The sequence below is a fragment of the Cherax quadricarinatus genome, chromosome 72 (genome assembly GCF_038502225.1).
Source record: "Cherax quadricarinatus isolate ZL_2023a chromosome 72, ASM3850222v1, whole genome shotgun sequence".
Classification (NCBI taxonomy): domain Eukaryota; kingdom Metazoa; phylum Arthropoda; class Malacostraca; order Decapoda; family Parastacidae; genus Cherax; species Cherax quadricarinatus.
In genome coordinates this window covers 10248343-10259469 of record NC_091363.1, presented here as the reverse complement: position 1 = coordinate 10259469, position 11127 = coordinate 10248343, and positions in this window count along the sequence as shown.

Genomic DNA, 11127 nt, shown 5'->3' with positions numbered 1-11127 from the left:
ATGAGTGCATGGGCATGTTGTCAATGGCTTTCTCAAAGTCTAGTGGAGTTAAGGTTTGGTAGAGAGTGGACTCAGCATATACTGGCCTGAGGTAATTGTTTCACTTGTTCTGCAAAGTCTAAATATTCTAATATCTGTCTTTAGTCGATGCATGAGGGAGAGATGCAAAACTTATCACCTGCCTGGTGTTGGCTGCTTTGGATCCAAGGAGTAGCTTCGCTGGGCGCCAAAGTTTCGGCCAGTCCGGCATGGTGTGTATAGTACTGCGTACTTTATCCAAAAGCTCGTAGGTTTGAATCTCCTGCCTGAGATGAGTGTTTGTAATATTTCGCTTTTTGGCCTTTTCGGCCACCCCGCCTCGGTGGGCCAGTGCGTTGAAAGAGGCCAACCTTTTTTTTTTTCTGTTTAATAAAAATTTAAACTATTTAAGTGTTTGAATGAGGAATTTGCTTACTGTGGTGTATTTAATGACGAAAATTTAAAATACAAAAAATTTTTCAATATATATATATATATATATATATATATATATATATATATATATATATATATATATATATATATATATATATATATATATATATATATATATATATTATATATATATATATATATAATATATATATATATATATATATATATATATATATATATATATATATATATATATATTATATATATATATAATATATATATATATATATATATATATCTATATATATATTTATATATTATATATCTGTGTAATATATATATATATATATATATATATATATATATATATTATATATATATATAATATATATATATATATATATATATATATATATTATATATATATATAATATATATATATATATATATATATATATATATATGTAAGCAGATTGCCTGGGACTACGCCTGTGCCGCCAAATTGGCAGACACCTACTTGCTATACCCCGTAGCTGAAGTGGGTGGAGCTGCCAGCCACAGGGACACGCAGAAGATCCGCAAATATGAAGAACTTTACCCTTGCTATAACTTCATCCCAATAGGGTCGGAGACCCTTGGAGCATGGGGCAAGTGTGCTCTAAAGTTCCTCAAAGAGCTGGGTGAAAAGCTCATCATAGAAGCCAAGGACCACAAGGCGACCAGCTTCCTCTTTCAGAGAGTCAGTGTCGCGATTCAGAGAGGAAATGCCTGCAGCATTCTGGGCACGCGGCCCACCGCCGGGGAGCTGGACGAAGTATTCGAGATGTAGCTCTGAGCTGTTATCTAGGTTATTTTACTTTCTATTGTATTTCTGTGAATGTTTTGTCAATGTATTTTGTCTTTAAATAAAATATATATCAAATATAGGGGGTGGTAGGAGAAAAATTCTCAAACAGCTTCAGGGAGAACCTTGAGTTTTTCCTGAAGCAAGTTTATTCTATTCTCTGAGGATGAGGGTCCCCAAGACAGTTCTAAAGGTGTTACCTCCCTATATATATATATATATATATATATATATATATATATATATATATATATATATATATATATATATATATATATATAACTGCCAGAATTTTCTTTGGTACAGGTCTCATTGTTATAGGCAGTGACCTGTTTGAGTCCTTTCTGACTCTTTTGACCACAGAGAGTTCAGTCTGAACTTTTGAGAAATTAGCCGTTAAACATTTACCTGGAGTTTACTTGGAGAGAGTTCCGGGGGTCAACGGCCCCGCGGCCCGGTCTGTGACCAGGCCTCCTGGTGGATCAGAGCCTGATCAACCAGGCTGTTGCTGCTGGCTGCACGCAAACCAACGTACGAGCCACAGCCCGGCTGGTCAGGAACCGACTTTAGGTGCTTGTCCAGTGCCAGCTTGAAGACTGCCAGGTGTCTGTTGGTAATCCCCCTTATGTATGCTGGGAGGCAGTTGAACAGTCTAGGGCCCCTGACACTTATTGTATGGTCTCTTAACGTGCTAGTGACACCCCTGCTTTTCATTGGGGGGATGTTGCATCGTCTGCCAAGTCTTTTGCTTTCGTAGTGAGTGATTTTCGTGTGCAAGTTCGGTACTAGTCCCTCTAGGATTTTCCAGGTGTATATAATCATGTATCTCTCCCGCCTGCGTTCCAGGGAATACAGTTTTAGGAACCTCAAGCGCTCCCAGTAATTGAGGTGTTTTATCTCCGTTATGCGCGCCGTGAATGTTCTCTGTACATTTTCTAGGTCAGCAATTTCACCTGCCTTGAAAGGTGCTGTTAGTGTGCAGCAATATTCCAGCCTAGATAGAACAAGTGACCTGAAGAGTGTCATCATGGGCTTGGCATCCCTAGTTTTGAAGGTTCTCATTATCCATCCTGTCATTTTTCTAGCAGATGCGATTGATACAATGTTATGGTCCTTGAAGGTGAGATCCTCCGACATGATCACTCCCAGGTCTTTGACGTTGGTGTTTCGCTCTATTTTGTGGCCAGAATTTGTTTTGTACTCTGATGAAGATTTAATTTCCTCGTGTTTACCATATCTGAGTAATTGAAATTTCTCATCGTTGAACTTCATATTGTTTTCTGCAGCCCACTGAAAGATTTGGTTGATGTCCACCGGTCCACGGCACACCACCTCATCCCCGCACCCCTGCCCTCCCACCCATCCCATTCACCCAATCTCATGAGCTTTGATTTATGCACATTCACTGCCATACCTGTTGCCATCCCAAAAACATCTATAACTCTCTCCAGACCCTACAATCCCTCCCTCCCACTCACTAGGACAGTTGTGTCATCAACGTAACCTATGATACCGGGACTCCCACCTCGTATGTCCTCCCTTACCCCCTCCTGTATGCACCTTTCCACTGCCCTATAAAACGGATTCTGTAAACATGCAAATAATATTTGTGACAATAGGCATCTCTGCCTCAGTCCCCTGCCCATTTCCACATGCAACCCCACCCTCCCATTAATCTGTACACATCCTGGCTCCCTGATATAAAGTACGTGCCCAGTTAACAATGTCCTCCCCGAACCCCTGCCGCTCCGTGATTCTCCACAGAGCCTCCCTCTCGACACTGTCATACGCCGTTCTCCAATCCAACGCCAATACCCCTCATTCCCCCTTTTGCGAACCCTCAATAAACCTTCTAATAACCCTATGCCCCTCATACATTGAGCTCCCCGGAATCCCATATTGACCCCTCACTATTACCTTTCAAATGACTTTATATGATTTCCCAAAATTTTTGCAAAAAGTTTGTAGTCTGCGCACATGAGTGATATCATCCGGTAATCTCTCACTGTGCACTGACTTTCACCCTTTGGCACCAAAACTACTAGCGCTGTCGCCTGCAACAGTCCCAATGCACCCCTCTCTTTTATGATATTAAGTAATTGCACCAAAAAGTCTTTTAATACTCCCCAATGCTGTATGTAAAACTCCCGCAGGCAGCCCATCTATTCCCGGCGCCTTACCCCTGCTCATACTCATTAAAGCTGTCCACACCTCTTCCTCCACAATAGGCCCCTGTAACTGTTCCCTGTCGTCCCTGTCCAGCACACACTGCACCCATCCCCCTGTTTCTCTTAAAGCCCCCTCTCTCACACCCACACTCCTCATATATGCTCTAAGCCAAGCATCAACATACCCTCCCATCCCCTTCGTTGTCACCAAATCTTGTCCCTCCCTATACCCCTCGATGTCCTCAAGAACCCTCAAACCCACCATTTCCATTGCAACGTGCCAGCGCCCCTGCCCTCGCAGGACACACGCCGATGATCTATCACCCCACATGACCTCCTCCAACCCCCCTAAAACCCTTGCCGCATCAAACCTCTCGTTTTGCACTTCCATTAGGCGTTCCTTCACTCCCTCTATGTCAGCCACTGGGACTCCCATTCCCCTCCCTCCCTCTCTCATAATACTCCCTTAAGTGCCCCTCAAAATACCTAATAAGCCCATAAGCCAACTGATTCTCGTGCTGTCCCTGTCGTACATAGAACTCTCGAATCCTCGTCTTCGCTGTCACATCCCACCATCTCAACACATCCCCATTGACTTCCATCCCCTCCCATAAGCCTTTCCACCATTGTGCAAATAGGACCCTCCCCTCAACATCTTGAAGCAACCGAACATTCATTTTCCAATAACTCTTATACCTGTTCGGCCGACCCTCCCATCCCAAATCCACCAAAACACCTCTATGATCAGAAAAAAACACATCCAAAACCCTTACACTCCACACCACTGCTTTCCTTGTCACGTATATCCTGTCCAGCTGTGCAGCATACCCCTGCCTCACAAAGGTGTGGTGCACCTCCCACGCCACCCCCCTCGTTGGCAATGCCGTATGTGTCCCTGATGATGGCAGGTAATAAAACTTGAGCTGAGTGGGCATGCACAGCCCCACGCACCACTTCTATGCCGACAGTGTTTACCCTTCTTGCCTGCTGCGCCATTTTGAGAAAACCAAGTTGTCACCGGCTGACAGCAGAGGGCAGGCTCAGCTCACGTCCGCTCGTCCCAGAGGTTGAGCGACGAATCATATTATTATTATTATTATTATTATTATTATTATTATTATTATTATCATTATTATTATTATTTTATTATTATTATTATTATTATTATTATTATTATTATTATTATTATTATTATTATTATTATTATTATTATTATTTTATTATTATTATTATTATTATTATTATTATTATTATTATTATTATTATTATTATCATTATTAATTTGGACAAGTGTCATTTAAATACTCAAGCATACCTTTATTTTTACACTCTTAATTTGCAGGTTATCCTGCCTCACCTCATTTCTAATGTATACTACCTGTGGAAAATACTGTATATATTTTCCAGAAATTCAGTATTTATATGTAAATAGATGGCCATACTGTATTTAAAAATATTTATGTCATAGATAACGGAAAGCTTGCGTCTGCGCAGACGGGACTCGTCATCTTGGTTTTGAATTGGATACAACGTTAATATAATGGGAAGAATTTTTCGTGCTCTAGAGGTTAAAATTGGATTGACACTTCTCAAATAGGAGGCGAAATTGTTGGATGTGCATTCCTGCATAACTTGATTATATTATTATAATCATGGGGGAGCGCTAAACCCGTAGGATTATACAATGCATAACTTGAGATATCAGACGACTGGACAAGACAGCTCCAGGAACCTCAGATAAGCTCTCTAGATTTGTGTATAATTCTGGCCAGTGTTTTCATAAATTTAGTTAGTGAGGTTTTTCTGAGTATGATACAACTTAATATCCAGTCAAATTGGTGAGTCATATTAAGATATATTTTCCTTCTGTTATGTATATGTAAATTTATGTATAATCATTTTTTAATATACAGTCCACAAATTTATATATTTACCAGTATTCCTGGTGTATGTATATTTCATTTAATTAATAGGTCCAGAGCAACTTGTGGTTTTGACAGTGGTAGGTATCGAACGGGGACATTTTTTGCGACCTAGGTGTCCCAAATTCCTACTTGTCTATGTAACATTGATAAATAATAATTATCTTTGTTATCATTTACTGTTATGTACATAATTAGTTGCATTCAGATAAATGCAATTTTCCACACTACCATTGCCTTTTTCCACATGAAGATACCCACAACATTCAGCTAACACCTGGTACGTTTTTAGTTAGGTAAACATGGGCAGGTGGTTAAAAGAAACATGCCACTTTTTTCCCTTCCCAAGATCGAACCCAAGTCCTTCGATTGTGAGCTGAAAGCTTTACCACTGAACTACGAGTCACCTCGGTATTTTTTTTTTATGACTGCAGTTTGAAAACAAATAAGTGGAAGCTTGAAGGCAGATACTTGCTTGATCTGGCTCCTGTTATTTGTGTTGATGTTACCCTTTCATGCGGGTCTTTTAATGTCTTTATTATTGCCAGAAGTTCTCATTCCCAGCCATCTATATGTGTTCTATCTTTGTGATCCGAGAAAAATATCCTTCCTCCAGTACCCTAGATCTATCCCACCTCAGTGAACGCATAATCAGTAGTGGAGGAGAATGTGTCAGCGCCACCGATGAGCCAGGTCCCTAACTGGTCACATGGTTGTAGTATTTGTTCTTTTCCTTTTTACTTTCTGTTGTTAATCTTGCCCTAACTTATCATTCATTTCGCCTTCCACTGCATTCCTGAAAATGTAAGCTGCTTAATTTTTAGTGGATACTTTTATTTGTTATAATCTTTTAAAATTGTAATCGCGTATATTACGTTACCAATAAGTATTTAATAATATTTCATTTACAGCAGTCTGTTTTGTCACCCCTTGTTCTTTGGGGGTTTCAGATTTTATTTCGAAAAGCGTCTTTTTGGTAGCCAATACATTTCTCCTTGTAGAGCACAAGTTTGGCTTGAGTCAATAAACCATGGGTGTTTAGGGAGGAGTTGACTTAATTGTTAGTGATACAGCTTATGTGAGGTTGGTGTATCACCCAGTTCTCCATGAGAACCAGTTTTGACTCTGTCCACATTCTTTCACCATAAGTCTACTGAACAAGTGTACATTTTCGTCTGTGACTCCTATACCAACTTACTGGTACTACTCTACAGCCTTGCTTACACTTGAGTTTGCCAGGGATTGTCATAAACTTTACTTACTCGAAGCTGGTGGCTTACTCCAGCCTCGCCAGTGATAGTCCTTCTTTAGGAGTTGGGACCATCTTAGTCTTGAAGATCATCATGAGAATTTGTTTCCATAACGAAGGACAGTCATTAGATAAATGCCCCTCAGTACATCTTGTTTCTTCCACATTTGTGTATATTTCTTATTAAAGTATTCTTGGCTAATATGTTTTTGTCTTTTCACAAAATTGAAGTAAAAGACTCCCTGAATATTTATAGCGGGGAAATTGACCTTGTCCTCATACGTATCTAGGAAATTAATGTCCCAGTTTCTTCAATAAAAATGGCAAATTGCATCTATACAGCCCAAAAGCTATTCGAGCCGTCCACTAACGCACACTGCACCTGAAAGTTTAAAGTCAATCAAAAAAGGCCTACCCTAGTTATTGCACAGAAACCAATATCACAAAATACACGAGCGTGTTTGCATGTGTATTTGTGTACTCATATATGTGTGAGTGCTTGTACTCGTGTGTGTGTGTGTGTATGTATGTTCGTTTGCGTGTGTACTCACCTATTTGTGCGTGTGTGTGTGTGTGTGTGTGTGTGACCCAACAATTAATATTTGCACCAATAACTCATTACAGTTGTGACCGGGTGTGGACGTGTGAATTGCTCATTACTCTATAATTTGTTCATGATTGTAGCCATGTATAAACGTAAGTAAGTAACTTTACTTACAGGATTCATTACCTTTGTAATTTGTGAGTTCATTATCTTTGTACCTTGTTAAGCTATCAAAACTTTGGAGCCCAGTCCCTGGACCCATTATGTACCTCTGTAATCTTTTGACTACCGCCCACAGGATGGGTATGGGGTGCATAATAAACATATTAAACTAACTTAATTAAGTTCGAAGCAACTCAGAAGTTGCATTCTTAAGTTATTGGCATTAAAGATTTGGGGAGGCACTCACAAGTTATTGCAAGAAAAGTGTTGTTCCCAGTTTCTTCAGTTAAACTGGCTTATTGACACCTACAGCCCGACATCCATGCAAATCTTTCCCAAAGATACAAGGCTACACTTAGTAATAATCCCAACCTTTTTGTAAGTAGGATACAACAGTATTGAATGTTTGAAGTCGAGCATAAGAAGCTTTTTCAAGTTATTTCACGGAGACCAAACTCAGGAAAGGTCTGTGTAAAACTGACGAGATGGCGCCTGCACGTACCAGTAATTGCAGAAACCTTTCTCTATAGTGAAGAGCTTTGAAAATTTGTGAAGCTAACTGGATGAAGCACCTTTCAAGGAAGAAATGAGGGGAAAATATCCGTCAGTCACTTTAACGTATTCACTTGGGGATACATAAAGAATCTTATACACGTGACTTTTTCCTCGTTTACCAACTAGCCATCTACTTTTTGGAATTATCGTCTGCGTAGTCGGGAAATCAGTTATTAGCAGCCAGGAAAGATAGCCTTCACATTTCCGTACCACAATATTAAAGTACTTCCACATTCAGTTTTGCACAGTTTTCAACCATATTGAGTCCGTAGGTGAAGTTTCCTTTCAGTGGATGAGTGCAGTGATCCTCCATTGAAAACCAGGCACTCCAGGGCGTGATCCAATCCAGTTTTATGATGGACTCCTACGGTATTCTTAAACTTTTCTAAGTGGGGTTATAGTGTATTTCAAATGTTTAAGTGTGAGAGAGCGTGCATTCTTTCTACTGTTTAAAGAACCTTTTACCCAGAAATTTAATTCTATAAATATATGCGCCTTAAAGGAATGGAGGAAGGGGGGGGGGTGCCTTGATGTGGATGAAGAGCTCTTGCTGCAAGGAATTGCACCTGTCCTCCCTTTGGATCGCACCTGTCCTCCCTTTGGATCGCACCTGTCCTCCCTTTGGATCGCACCTGTCCTCCCTTTGGATCGCACCTGATTGCCGCCCATTCCCAAGGTAGTGTATGACCCCAAAGGGTTCAGCGCTTCACGATGATTAAAATAAAAATTCTTTTTCCTTCCCAGGTTCTCAGATCCTTACGGGCTTAGTGATTTCCTCGTGAATATGCGACTAATTCATGCACTTGTTACTAGTGACTTCGAGTTTCCGCTTTCACACCTCCTAATGAGTTTCACACTATTTTGCCTATTTTTTTTATGGTTAATAGATTCTTTGATATTTGATAGATACTTTGACTATATAATTTTGCAGGCAAAGTATGTAGCTTATTGTACATCACTTGTTAAGTTAGGTAAGTTTTGTCAAGAAACAAGACAGTTGTTACCTGACGCTGGTCTTATTTCTACCTTTATTTCTACAAGTATACATGTACAAGGTATACAGGAGTCGATGTGTTCAGTCCATCAATCTTGGACTGAACACATCGACTCCAGGCTGAGGGACTGATTACTTCATACTCCTCCTCTCCTTACGCCTTCCTCTTTGTATTGGACTGATGAAGCCACTGTGTGGCGAAACGTTTCCTGAATAAAGATTCCCATATGCTGCATAAGTGTCTCAATCTTCAACTTGTCGGTTTTTCAAACCATTCATCACGACATTCTACTCTATAGAAACCCCCTTGTTATGCAGAACATTTAGGGCAAATTGGGTCAGTTTTGTCCCAGGATGCGACCCACACCAATCGACTAACGCCCAGGTACCCATTTTACTGATGGGTGAACATAGACAACCGGTGGAAGGAAACACGCCCAATATTTCAACCCTCGCCGGGAATCGAACCCCGACAGAGGCCTTCCACTGGCTTACAGGGCCACCCCAGGAAACAGCGGTATGGGCGGTGATTGAATTCGCGGCTCGTGAGTCGTAAAACTCCAGACCGGCGCGTTAGCCACTGGGCCAGCTAGGTGATCCCCGCCCGTACCGTGGTTTGTTTGCATTCGTGTCATTACGATTTAGTGCTTGTGAATTCATTACCTTGTACCTAGTTCAGCTATCAAAACTTTGGGGGCCCAGTCCCTGGACCCATTACGTACCTCTGTAATCTGTAAATACCTTTGTAATTTGTCATGATTGTGACTAGACCTACCTGGAGTTCATTACCTTTGTAAATTGTGAGTTCATTACCTTTGTAAATTGTGAGTTCATTACCTTTGTAAATTGTGAGTTCATTACCTTTGTAAATTGTGAGTTCATTACCTTTGTAAATTGTGAGTTCATTACCTTTGTAAATTGTGAGTTCATTACCTCTGTAACTTGCTCAGCTATCAAAACTTTGGAGTCCAGTCCCTGGACCAATTATGTACCTTTGTAATCTTTTGACTACCGCCCACAGGATGGGTATGGGGTGCATAATAAACATATTAAACTAACTACGATTTAGTGAGCCACCTCATGAAAATTAAAGATTTGCACAACTCTTGTACAGCATGTGAACGTTAGCGTGAAAATACATAGATACACACAGGCTTAGTTAGGGTTGAGATCTAGACTAGGTTAAAAAATAATAATTACAAATTACTTTTGTGTTAAACTATGGCATGCAAAGAGTACGTAAACTTTATTCAGCGCATGTACACACCCTCATTGAAAGGCTATCTCCCCCAAGCAGCGAACCAGGTACTAAGGGTTGATGATGGGGCCCCATCGTTCAGTCAGCACCCAGGTTCCAGCCAATGAGAAGATGGTTTTGGCAATCGAAGAGGTGTGGGTACCACCCACCTGTCTGCCCTTGTCATTCCCATTCTAGAGCTGGTTGAAGCACGGTCTGCTCTCTAGTGGCTTCTATTCTGCCTTGCTTACCGTGGAGTGCACTAATACCTATTGCTGTACATAGTGTATATAGTGTACATACTTCTGTTCTAAATTGATGAAGGATAATACAAGTCAAAAGTTTTTCTGCTGTGTTTATTTTGCTCCCTTTATACCCAGGATAACAGGCCTTTGGGACTCCTGGGTTGTAATATAAACATATGTGATTTTTAATCATAAGCTAGGATATCTTATTTTTATTATTCAGATTTCATGACATATCACATACGTTCATGTGTTGTTTATCTTTCTATAAATGAAGAGTGTTAAGGACAATGCTGAATAACATTTCTTAGTATTTTTATAAACGTCAAACTCAGAAATAAATGTAAATGAAATTATAAGTATTCTACAACATTTAATGTCATTTAGCTTACCGAAACATTAAGATACAAACACAAAAACATGATAAGTAACATCAAAACTTAGTAGGAGTACCCACCTTGGTCATAGGAAGGAGAGCTAATCTGACATATTTAACATAGAATTGTTAGCATTATATTATCATTACCAGTAAATTTCTTCCTAATTGCAATAAGAACCGAACTGAAGAAACCTTCCTGGATGAAGCCTGGATGCTGATGCAGGGCAGTTACTCCAGTGAATTTTAACTTGATCATCTCCCAGGCATTGTACGACCCGTAAACTATATGACCCTTAAGAGTCATGAAGGATAACCTTACAGGAAAAAATTAGATTCTGCCGCTTCGGCGGCAAAATCTTGCGTAACCGTCCATCCCGTAGACGGTTACGCAAGAGCGTATGGATACACAAAAGG